The sequence below is a fragment of the Melopsittacus undulatus genome, chromosome 2, assembly GCF_012275295.1.
Source record: "Melopsittacus undulatus isolate bMelUnd1 chromosome 2, bMelUnd1.mat.Z, whole genome shotgun sequence".
Classification (NCBI taxonomy): domain Eukaryota; kingdom Metazoa; phylum Chordata; class Aves; order Psittaciformes; family Psittaculidae; genus Melopsittacus; species Melopsittacus undulatus.
In genome coordinates this window covers 82,830,475-82,843,901 of record NC_047528.1, presented here as the reverse complement: position 1 = coordinate 82,843,901, position 13,427 = coordinate 82,830,475, and positions in this window count along the sequence as shown.

The window sequence follows — 13,427 nt, the reverse complement described above, 5'->3', positions numbered from 1 at the left end:
GCAGCCTCATGGTCCATCTCCCTCTGCTAAGCCACATTGCCCCTCTGCAGGGGAATGTGGGGCAAGTCTGGATGCTAACTCAAACTCGGGGCAACATGGTCAGAGCTGTGAAACCTCAGAGTACCTTAAGTGGGGCCATGACATAACTACAAAAGAAAACAGTTTCCACACTGTAGCTTGAAGACCTTTTAGTATATATTAGTTAACATGAAACCCACATCTGAGAACATCCTCATTCGGAGAAGGAAACCAGTAGAATTCAATACCTTGTGCAGAACCATCAGTTTCATGAGGGGTAGCCATGGAAGTACTGCTACAACAGGGCTTTGGCTGGCAAGTCTGCATGGGAAACCAGTGGGTGAACGGCTCAGGCCCTGAAAGCTCACACCCAAATGCAGAGGTTATGAAGTTTCCTCAGGGGAAGTGGAGATTTTTAAGCCATTGGGCTGGTATGAGACCAGCATGATTCCTTTCACAGCATTTCTGGTTAGTCCAGTGAGTACTTATACAGGAGTCCAAGATCTAAATTATAGAATGATAGAATCGCAGAATGGTTTGGGTTGGAAGGGATCTTACATATCACCCAGTTCCAACCCCCTGCCATAGGCAGGGACACCTTCCACTAGACCAGGTTGCTCAAAGCCCCGTCCAACCCTGCCATGGGTTTAACGTAATATTGTGATAAAAATCAGGTAACAGTGCACTGTTGGGTAATGATTAACTGAAAAGCCAAAATAACAGAACTTAATAAATGAAAGGTAGATGAATAAATGAAAGGCAGAAAAAAACCCCACCTTTCTTTTCAAACAGAAGGGCTGGTGTGTCCTCACAGACTATAATGAACTTCACATTTGTCATCTGGCAGCTGGAGCTCTTCTTCCTTACATACTATGTGGATCTAATGGCTCTCCAAAAATAAACAGTTTCTGTGACCTTGAGTAACAAATATGTAGCTTTTGAGAGTGGTAAAATCCTTCTTTTCAGGGTTCTATCCAATTCACTAATGAGCTGGTAGTGCCTTTCAAAGGAAAAATATAACATAAAAATCGATACTGACTTACAGAAATTTTTGGTACCTTTCCCATTATTGATTAAACTCTTTATAGAATTTAAGGCAATAAAACATTTATTACTTTTCAAATTCTTTTTTTTCTTTCTTCAGGAAAGAAAATTCTTACTCTGGTTTTGCTGTCCTGTCCTTACATTCACTGATTTCACTTTGCTTCTGGCACTCTGTATTTCAAAGTGTCTGTGATGTGAGATACATACCAAGATTTTCCCTACTTAAATTTGTTCTATCTATTTTACTTACTCTCCTGAAATGACTGCTGGACTGCATCTGCATATTTGTCACTCTCGTTCATCAAGGAGCCCAGGCCTCCTGCCCCAGCTGGGAAGCAGGATTAAGCATGCAAATCGTTCAAAGTTGATTTCTTATTCCTTAAACACACATCTAATTCTTTCTTGCAGAAGGTGATGACAACATCAAAATACATCTAAACACCTTTTCTGAATAGAGACACTTCTCTGGATCTATGTCAGAGCTATGACAACCAGCACTTTGTTCTGGGTATTAGGTTTTCTTTTTTGCATTTGCCTTTCCTGAAAAGGCAAAGAAATGTACCATCAGTGGAAAGTAAAATCCCTTCCTGTCCTCCAACCGAAAGATGGAAATAGCACAGGAAGACATACAACAAAAGTAATGACTAGACATCTTTTGATTTATAGATATTTATTAATCTTGTCATGTTCTAATTATAAATAAAATAGTGATATACTGTTCCTTCATGGGGTTTTTATGAGGCTTTTAAGCTATCAAATGGCAACATGCATTGATAGTTCTGTTTAGTTGCAAAATCAAGGTGCCATGTATTCACAACTCATAAAGACTTATTATGATGTATGTTTTTTGTACTTTACCTTTTAAATACTCATGAAGAAATTGGCCTAAGCAGAAAAATCCCCAACACTCAAAACACTTGCATTTCACATGTTCATTTGGGGGTTTATATGAAAGGGTATCAAAGATCTGTGCCAGTTTCAAATGAGAGGTACCGTATTTGCCAATACCCTGTCACACCAAAATATATGCTCAATTCAATTTTAAATTGAGATGCAATAGCAGGTACCAGCAAATTGGTGCATTTGCTCTAAATTCTAGCTTCATTCCACAAAAAAATGCAGCATTTTAGTGTGGGTTGAAGAGCTTACAAATTGTCTGGAAAGTGCTGATGTACAAAGGCAACAGCTTTTCTTAAAATCAAAGTACAAATCTTTCCTCGTTGCATTTGCTAAGTACATAGAAAGCATTGAAATAAATGCTGCTCTAAGATGGGTCAAAAATTTTCCCTGTTCAAGTTAATACAAGAACAAAATATTGCCTGATATGAGCAGAATTTGTAGCAGTTGTTTGAGGCTTGTGCTTGGGGAGGAAGAGAGTGAATCATACAGGCACTGCTGTTGTGAGAGTTTTGTCAGGCAGAAAGGACAACTGGAGCAAGGGACTGATGGCTTTTTCTTCATTTTATAGCCATCAATTCATCATCATCCTCCCACCAGCAGTCCTCAGCTTCACTCTACCAGCACTTGTGAAGCAAATGGTGAAAGAGGGCACATACCCATCAGTGACAGCCCCATAGTCGGTTCTCTCCTCAGCCTGAGGAAGTCTGTAGGATGACTGGGAGAATGATGCCAGGCAGTGGGAAGTGCTGCCAGTCAGCTGTGGTTAGCAGCCCAGGTGTGACCCCTGCGCCAGGCGGGTCTTCCACACAGCTTCCCTTCAGCTACTGACCCACTGTGGGCAGTGAAGTCACTTTTATTCCCACTATTTGCACTGAATTGTCTATTATTTAACTATGGGAAGGACAAAAAAAAACATATCCTTGGGCACTGCCTACCTGCTTTTTACTGATGAAGATAAGGAGAAACCACCCTGTCTTCTCTGGATGCCAGTTCATAGTCTTGGTAACTGCTGGAGTAAACCATTTCTTTACACGTAATTGTGGTCCAGTCAACATGCAGGCATGTGCCCACATCCCTAAACCTCCTTCACTTATTCGTGCTCACCCCGATGAAATTTAAGTATTTGAAAATGTTATTAATGTGCAAACAATACCTGATCAGACCCCCAAAGACATTTAGACACCCAATCAACAGCCCACTATGTAATATTTATCCTGGAGGCGCTACTAAACATCACTTGGCTGATTTGAAGTGACTACTCACGGCTTGAAACACCAATGTTCTCATCAAAAATTATGTCTTACCTGCAATTAAGTTCTGGAGCTTTAACTGCCCCTGGGGTATTTTACACAAGCACTGCTTATGAGCTCCATCAGGAACAGAATGAAGGTTATTTTAAAACCAAAATGATCATGCAATGAAATAATTCAATCAGAATTCAATCTGGACCTGATGGGTCTACATAGTTAGTGTGTAATTGATACAGTATAAATAATGAAAGTCCCACCATGCAGTCCAGAGAGCACAATAATTACAAGGATTTTACATATTTATCCACCTACTCATGTTTTGATTTTACTCACATTTTATGAGCTCCTTGCATTCTAATAATGAACCACCTTATTCACTGTTCTGCCCCCATTCAGAAAAAAAAAATCAGACTACAATTAAGATAATTATTCATCATGTTACAGATTAAGTCCCAAAGAGCAGAAAATACCATTTAATTAAAAATAGGCAGTCAGGAAAATAAAAACCAGCTATGTGACATATTATGACTGTATGAATTACTATAGTATAAGTTTCTCTTTTAACACTTTATAATAGGAGGTAATGGATAAATAATTAACTTCAAGTAGAATGATCCTGACATGCACACACTATTCTGAATCACAGAGAAAAATAGAAGGTACATAGAAACAAGGAGAAGATAAGGTCTTATAGACCCCACAGACCTTCTATCTAACAGCTGTCTTCCAAAGTCCAGTTATAGGACAGAAATATGCTGCCAAGTCAAACAACTCCAACACTGTATCATTTGCAAAATAGTATTATTGTTATCTTCTTCTTGAGCTTAAGATGTGAAAACTAGAAGATTTAAAACCTGTATTTATATGCATATATAATATATAGTTAATATATAAGATATAGTATGTAATATGTAATGAGACCTGCAAGTAATAATTTTAATCCAGAACTCTAGGTACTGTGAAACTCATATTGAAATAATTAAAGTTAACAATGGCAATCTCATTAGGTGGAAAAGAACCAATGGCCAGAAAACTAGCTGTAGTCCCCTAGAGGAAGGGAATAAATCCTGTATATCATCCGTGCCCCTCAGGGTATACACCTACTTCCTTTTGATACATGCAGGGTCCCTGGGGCAGCAAAGTGCCTTTGTGATTTTCCTTACCCATTAAAAGGCTAACAGCAACAGAGAGACTGGCAGCAGTGAAAAGCATCCACCACCACCCTGCTGGAATGAGTAATTTGGAAGCTGTTTTGTGTGTAGCTATAACTAATTAAATGCTGCTGGTGGTAACTCATATATTGGCCATGTAGGAGTGCCACCAGGGCTTTTGCTAACTCAGGAATAAAGAGCAGCCGAGTCTCATATTGCCAAATGGATGAGCAGTAACCAGGAGAAAAGCACATGCATTGGGTGAGGGAGTATGGCATAACAACAAAGTTCATCTTTAGTGTAATACTGAATACAGTCATATCCAGATAATACTGGATCTTGGCTGACAATTCTTCTGTTTGAGTTTTGTGACTTTGTCCAGACGTATCCTCTGTAGTAACACTTTGGCTCTAACTGGAGCTAATCCTGCAAGCTCTGATCTTCATATACTGGACTGCTGAAAACAACTCAGTCTTTGCTGGACATCTCTTTCCCGGGGAAAGCAGCAAACAGAGGCTACTGGAGGAGGCAGAAGCTTTTTTTTCCTTTTATTTCTCAGAAATCAAACTTTATCTACAAACACAAAAAAACAGTAGGGAGAAAGGCTAAACCACATGAAAACCATTTCTACTTGTCCGGCCTCCTGGAAACAAAGCACAGGAGGAAAGATGAAGATTAGGGATAACAGGTGGCAAATGTCCCTTTGGATTTGCTGGGGGTTTTTTGACCATTCTTGAGACTGGATGAAAAAACTGCCTGCAAGGAAGAATGGGGTCTGCGGCTGTGGAGACAAGTACTAGGTATGGAAAAGGGAAGCCATGTAATAAAAGATGTAACTCCTACTGATATAAAAGTTACAGCTCCACTTGTGGAGGAGCCAGGAGAAAGGGGGTTTGAGCACATGATGCAGGAGGGCTTCTCTCACTCATTTTTGCACAGATGGCTCAGACAATGGAAGGAAATAATCCAAAGAAAAAGAAAATGTGTTGAATGCTACCCACCAGTGGCTTGCTTGACAAAACACGGAAAGAAACCTTAGAAAATCCACCTTCGTTTTGCCAGAAAGCTGTAATTTGGAGTCACTTGAGTGAGAACAGGGAAAATGAAACTATGCCTCTGAAAAGACTGCAGGAGTAGGAAGGGAAGGGAGAGTGGAAGTGATGAAAGCACCACCTCCACTTTCAAGCTGTTAATGATATCCAGCTGTTTTTCACCACTGAGATTATTACTTTACTCCCCTTGAAAGTTAAAGTAATGCATTCTATTAAACAGGAAAGAGTTTGAAGTGACTAATACCCACTCTTGTGCAGTGAGGCTTCACCATGGTGTTTTTATTCTTCTCCATACTCCATCAGAAAAGCAGCAGAGGAAGCCATGTTGAGTAGTGTTTCACAGTTAATGCAATTTCTGCACCAGTATTTTCCATTAAAATCCTTTTGCCAAATTTAATTACAAAACTTGGTGGGTTCCTTTTCCATACTGAAATAAATTTTAATTAAAACTTTTGTGGTGTTTTAGGACAACTTCTTTTACATTATTGACGTGATAATTTTGATAAACATGTGCAATCACAGTACTCTGGATTTTTAAATCGGTTTTATTGGTGTACAGTTGGTTTTTAGCTGGTTTTACCCTACCAGGTTTCTAAATGTCACCTGGGCAAAGCTGACACCAGGTGAATGGCTGAGTGGGAGCTGCCCTAGGCTGCCATTCCAGTTGAGGACTTGGTCTTTGGTCTGAAAGGTTTTAGGGGAAGCAAGGAGAGCACCACTCCATTAAGAGGTAATGCATAACCAAGGTGAGAAGGTTCTTACTGCCTCACAGCTGGAGGGAGTTAGTGGAGCTGGCGTGTGTGGCTTGCTATGCTACTGCATTGGGGGAAGCATGATTTTGCCTCCCAGGGCTGGCTCTGTGCTCCTGCGGGACTTCCAGGACACTCATGAGGGTGATGGGATTAAGCACAGGAGGCTTACTGATCTTGATGGGTTAAGAGCTAGGCTTAAATTTACATACAATTGTAGGTATAGCAAACAGGATGATTACAGACATAACTAACCAGGGTTGAGAAACCGTGCCCTTTTTCATCTCTACTGGGATAAAAGAATACAGGAAATACAGATGAATAACTAATAACTGGGAGACATTTCCCACACTGCAATGGTCTAGCACAAGTATTAAGAAATAGTTAATTTTATTTTGAGTCATTTAAACTTATGGGGTGTGCCCACAACAAAAGAGCTGCTGAATAAAGAGAAGGAAAATAAAGGAGATGACTGAATGGGATCCAGAATGCCAGCTTGTTACCTGGCTGATTCAGTCACAGGTTACTGACAGAACACCAGTGTCCTTTGTGGTTGTTTGCTCACCTACAGATGATAGGATTAGAAACTCCTTTGGTATTTATCAGAAAAGAAGCTACACAAGGACAAAGTATAATCCTAATACCCAAAGAGATGGTCCATGTTTAATTTGTGGCAAGAATCTGTTTGTGTGTGGGGTGCACAAGGGTAAGAGAGTAAGTCTTAATCTGCTGCCCATGCATGGCTTTTTTTTACAATAAACAAAGGGCTTCTGTTTGTCATGCTGCCAGGTGGGCACCATTGGTTATAAATTAATTTAGCTTTCTGAAGAATTTAATGCAGTCAATAAGTGTATTTTTTTTAAATTATAAACCGATGGTGTTTTTCAGAAAGGCAAAATGTGATTAAGAAAGCTCCTTTGTTCAGAAAATACAATTTTTGCTTTAAACTCTTGATGAATCAAAAGCTTCAGACTTGGAGTAGAACTTACCATAAACATCTAGAACCTTTCCATATTGCAGGTTTTTATAAACTACATAATCCTTTAAAATTTTTTCTCAAGCCAGTTGTAGAATTAAAGTTGATGCTAACCGAGGTGGCACCAGCAAATGATGAAAATGTCAAAGAAGCAAAACAAATGTATGTTTGTTGAAAATGAACATCATAAATAACATAATAAATATCTGTTCAAATGGCTTTTGAGTACAAAGTACGCCTTGCTTAAATAAGAAGTCTCACACATAAGGCCAGCAATGCTTAGTTACTCAGCTGATCAAATAGAAGTTTTGTGTTTACAGTTAGGACCACGTTTCCTTAGCATCTGCTCTGGTAAAATAATGATGGTGACAAAGCTGGTTTGTTGTTCTTCAGAAAATTTCTACCATATGGGATGTTAGCAAAGATCAATCTGAGGAACAAAGGGGACTGGAGGACTCAATCGATCTTACCCAATGTGTAGACTTTTGCATAACTCTTACTTAGCTTGTTTCTTTGGCTGTCTATCAAGAGGAAGGATTAGCTCTATAAAATTAAATAAGGAGTATACGGTCTAAAGAATGTAACTCAAGTGCGATGCTATCTGGCATCTAGATGCACAATTACAAGTGCTCTAAAACAGACATCACCTCACTACAGAGAGAGGGGACAGATGGAGAAACCCCAGCTTGTCTCTCTTCTGAAACAGGAATGATTTTACTCATACCAAGTCCAGACTCAAAGTGATGGAGTAGGTAAGGAAACCCAAAATTATAAACCAACAGCTGTTAGCAGCCTTCTGAATGAATATGAAATGTTTGTGTTTTTTTCAGGGCCAAAGAGGAGAGCGGGAGAGAGGTATCTTGGAGGTGCCTGTACAAAGGTTGTAGCTCAGTGTAATTTCTAGCACCACAATAAGAACTCATGTCTTATGTACTACAAAACTGTTAAGTTCTAAATAAAAGAAAACTGAAAGAGACACAGATCTTACATCTGTTCTCTTCACTGTGGAACGTCAGTTCATGCCGAAGTCTAGGCAGTGTCCAAGATTAAATATCTGTAGAGAGAAAGAAATCACCTAATTGTACTTTGTGGGTATGGACTATTAGGTCATCGTGTAACCTTGGTACTGGAACTTTATGGCTTTTAGGTGAAAATTCATAAAATTAACCATCTTAGGGGGATTTCTGTAAACAAGAATTACCACACACTCTGTTTTTTATGTTATTATGAAAGAGCCCACTGTTTTTCCTCATATGCATGTAGTACTACACTTTGCTGCAAACTAGTTTGGCAGTACAGCTGTACTAGGTAGGGCTGGGCTTAAACTGTGACAACAGCATGTAAATGAACTGTTCATGTACTGATGTTATCTTTGTTTCTATTGATTGCAAGGTAGTACAGCTGTGACTGTGGTTTTGCATCAATATTTAAATTATGGTTTCAACATTTTCATTTGGAGAATACTGTGCCAGATGTTGCTGTGATAGCTTCAATGGATGCTACTTTGAAAAGGAAGTGGGAACAACTGATTTATTTTTTTTAATGAAGCTATTACAAAATCTTCCAACAATTTCAGGTATTCAAGGATATTCTGTAAAACAGTATCATCCTACTGTTATGACCTTCATCCATCCTATTAATTCCTTAGTCCAGGAAATACAGAAACCTGTTGGATTAGATCCAGAGGCTGGCCACAACTATTATCAGAGGGATAGAGCACCTCTCCTGTAAGGAAAGGCTGAGAGAGTTGGGGTTGTTCAGTCTGGAGAAGATTCCAGGAAGATCTTCTTGCAGCCTTTTAAGTACTTAAAAGGGGCCCATAAGAAAGATGGACACAGGCATTTTAGCAGGGTCTGTTGCAATAGGATGAGGGGTAATGGTTTTAAACTAAAAGAATAGATTCAAGCTGAATGTGAAGAAGAAATTCTTTACAATGAGTGTGGTAAAATCCTAGCACAGGTTGCCCAGAGAGGTGGTGGATGCCCCATCCCTGGAGGCATTCGAGGCCAGGCTGGATGTGGTTCTGGGCAACCTGGTCTAGTTGAAGATGTCCCTGGTAATTGCAGGCTGGTTGGACCAGATGAACTTTGAAGGTCTCTTCCAACCCAAACTATTCTATGATTTTATGATTCTATGATTTTGATCTACTAGTGCATTACACTGGGCTCTGAACCGCTAAAATTTTTGTATGTCTTTTTCTACAATTCATAAGGGATGCTGGGGATGGACTCTTCATTAGGGACTGTAGTGACAGGACAAGGGGTAATGGGTTAAAACTTAAACAGGGAAGTTTAGATTGGATATAAAGAAGAAGTTCTTTACTTTTAGGGTTTTTGAGGCACTAAAATGGGTTGCCCAGGGAGGTTGTGAATGCTCCATCCCTGCTGGTGTTCAGGGCCAGGTTGGATGAAGCCTTGGGTGATATGGTTTAGTGTGAGGTGTCCCTGCCCATGGCAGGGGGTTTGGAACTAGGTGATCTTTAAGTCCTTTCCAACCCTAACTATTCTACAAGTGCTTGCTTTACATACCATATAATAAAACCCTACCTGCGTATTCCAATATATAGTCTGCCACACCTGCACATCGACTGGGACTCGGTATTTCACATATTCGTGAATAAACAACCTATTTCAAGATTAGCAAACAAAATCTTGGAGCAGTATTAAAATGTTAAATTAAATTAATATGAATTTTACTTAGCATTTACTTAATATTTAGAAGTTTGGCAAAGCTTGCATTGTATACACCTGTTTGTTGGTGTAGTACCAGCAGTCAAACAAGAACTCTGGTAACAGTCAAAGACATGATCACATGATCTAAAATCCTTGCTGGGTATGACAGTCGTTGACAACACCTGAGTCAGAAATTCAGCAGTGAGCTGAGATCCAAACCCAGGTAAGGTAAAACTCATTTACTTTAAGACTTATGTATTAGAGGGTCAAGGAACAGAGGTATCGTGTTGCACATGAAGTGTTTTGCACTTTGTCGAAGACTGAATAAGAGAGCCTAAATAAGAATAGCTTGTGTGGGTAATACAAACCTATTTCCTGGGTGGGGGTTGGGAAATGCCTTAAAGAGACTTAATAATACATGTTTTGAAGTTTAACTGAGACACAACAATCATTATTTAAAGAAAAGTGTTAAAGTTATCGTCTCATTTGCTTCATGATGAAGACAGGCTTCTTGCACATTCCAGATAAGTCACTCTCCCCCCTCTTCCACATTGTCTTTAAGCAAAGCCAGACAAGTTGGAGAATATTGATGCCTCCAGTATTTGTCCTGCAAGAGCTCTAGAAGCTTTTCTTCTTGTTAAAGCAGTTTCTTCTGCTGAAGAGTCAGTTCTTCAGAATTGTACATCTGAAGAATCAATTCTTCCTGAAAAACTCAATCAAGGTTGTCAAGCAGTTCTGGCACATTCATTTCCAGAAAATGCTGCCCACAGAAGGCTTATTAGGGTCCAGCTATAAGCAGATAAACACTGAAGCCATTTACAGTTTTTCAAGTAACCTTCCTTCATAACGGGGATAGCACTTGGCTTTAGTATTTGCAGAAGAAAGTGATGTTGATGCTGAAACATCATGCAGGGGAGGGCATTAATACCTGTGTTATGTATCCTCTCAACTGTAAGCTGACTCCTATTGTCAGACATAGAATAGTAATACAGAAAGGATTTCTGTGCTCAAAAAATGCAATGACAAACAATTCATGAATTCCGAGTTCCTCTGTATCAAACAGTAAGGTCTAAGGCAGGTTTTCAGTAATGTGTTCACCTGCAAGACAACATACAGAACAAAGGCAGATAGGACTGGTGTTGTCAGAAAACTTAGCAAAAAGTAATTAGCTGAAGTGATATACTCAAAACTCCTGAAGCTGTTCATGAAGTAGCATAAGAAGTGTGGATGCTGTTGAGCATGCTGACTAACCTATCCTCTTGTCAAAACAAATGGAAGACAACTGTCATGGCTTTAAAGGTGGAAGGGAAAATGCTTGTTTAGACAGTGAAAACCACACGTCAATGCCGTCCTGTCTGCAAGCTCTTCCCTAGTTGCACAAGACCCAGGAAGTGTATCAGGGGATCAGGAAGCTAGAGCTGCTGGATCTTCAGTTCTTGGAGTACTCCATCCCTGCAGAACTGAACAACAATGATGTGGGAGATCCCTCCAACAAAAGTGAATGTCAGAGGAGGAAGCACCCAGAATAGCAACCCATGGATTTAAAGGAAAAGCACCACAAGACAGTAAGAACTTACTCCCAAACCAATGTTTTCCATTCACAAAAATTCAAGAAACCAATTTTTCAGGTTTTGCTAACTACAGTTTAATTGTGGTCTCTTTGGAAGCATGTTACCTTATCTTTTAGGCTGCTTTGAAGCACTTTGTGTCATAATTCCCTCTGAAAAACAGGGTACTAGAGTAAAGCAATTAGCAATCTGAAAAATAGTCACTCTATTTAAACTCCCACTGCAACTGCTTAAAAGATAATCTCTTAAAACTGTAATAAGTCAGATAATAAGCCTACATAAGAGGGCTGACTTCCAAAGCAAATACACACATAGGGTAATGTTGTAATAATGCCAGCTGAATAATGCTGAAATACAACACTGGGTGAAAACTGGTTCATACAAATCAGACTGGTTTTGTCTAAATAAACCAGTGTTGACTTTTCCCTGTCCTTTATTATTAGATGGCTCAAGCCTTCAGCCTGTGCTGGATACAAGTTGTGGCTGACCTACTTGAGGACCAACTAAGTCAGGAGGGTACCTCTGATCCACTCCCCTGCACTGAGCCATGAGTATCTTGAGGGATCACAACCTTTCTGAGTAACCTGTTCCTGTCTGTGACCACCCCCAGGTAAAACAATGTCTTGTTTGAATGGGATTTCCTGTGTGTCAATTTGGCTCAGTTGCCTCTTGTCCTGCCACTGGGCACCACTGAGAAGGGTCTTGCTTCATGGCAGCCTTACTGCCTGCACCAGGTATTGATATCTGAGCTCTCTCCAAGCTGAGCAGTCCCAGATCAATTAGGTACTTCCATATGACAGATCTCCAGTCCTTTAACTCTCTTTGTGGCCTACTGTAGGTCTATGTATCTTTCATGCTGGACCCAGCACCCCAGATGTACCTCACCAGGGCTAGTTTTAAAGAGGGTCACCTGCCTTGACCTGCTGGCAATGCTCTGCTTGATGCAGCCCAAGCAATTGCTGCCTCATGTTTAACTTGGTGTCCACCAGGAACCCCAGGACCTTTTCTGCAAAGCTGATTCCCATCGGGTTGGCCCCCATCATGTCCCAGTGCCTGGGGTTGTTCCTTCCCAAGGGCAGGGGTTGCCCCTGCCCCTTGTTGAACTCCATGTGGTTCCCACCAGTCCATTTCTCCAGCCTGTCAAGATCTCTCTGAGTGACACATGAAAATCATTCTGGCAGTGTGGCTGTGCCATTTCTGAGATATTAAGGGCTGCTACTCATTTGCCTGTCCTTATCTCTAGGCCTAACAACTACTGCTTCTATGAATGCCAGTTAATACTTACAATTTTAAAAATTCAGAAAAGGTACTGGTCCTGTGCTGCAGCTCATAATGGAACAGCATTCCAATTACTGCAGACATAGGATTCTTTAGATGGAAAGATCATGGCTTGGATGCCAACACAGACATACAGACAAGAAGCTTTCCTGTATAGAGTTCCAACAACAGACTAGACATTGTATCAGCTTTCACTGAATAAAACTTCTTTTTACATAGAAATTTCTGATACTGATTACATTAATAAAGTTCTAATCTCATTATATTCCATCCTGATGAATCCTGAAATTTGAGCATGCCCTTGTGTAGCACGGCTAAGGGCCAGGCTGTAATTTTGCATTGTGAAAGGAAGACACAGGAGTCTTGGGAGCAGTGGAAGAAGTCTGATATTAAGTAATAACATATTAGCAAAGGCTACTGTGCTGATATGACATTTAAACGCCTCCTTTTTTAGGGGTGGGGTTGGGTGTGTTTCTGACTGACACAACTGATTTTGATATAGGGGACTAAAGACTTTGTGGAGAGTATGGATGAAGGCCATATCCTTGGTATAATTAAGCAGCACAAGATGTGCAGAATATAACTGGGAGCTACAAAGAGATGAACAAACAAGAACCAGGTAGGCACATAGGTGCCCTTCACATATATACATACTGCTATGTTTCTTTCTTAAAATAACAGGAATACCTTATGCTGCTGGCTACTGCTCCCAGCAAGGTTTTCTACTTCATGATCATTTCTTCCCCCACCTCATAATGGCTTTTTAATC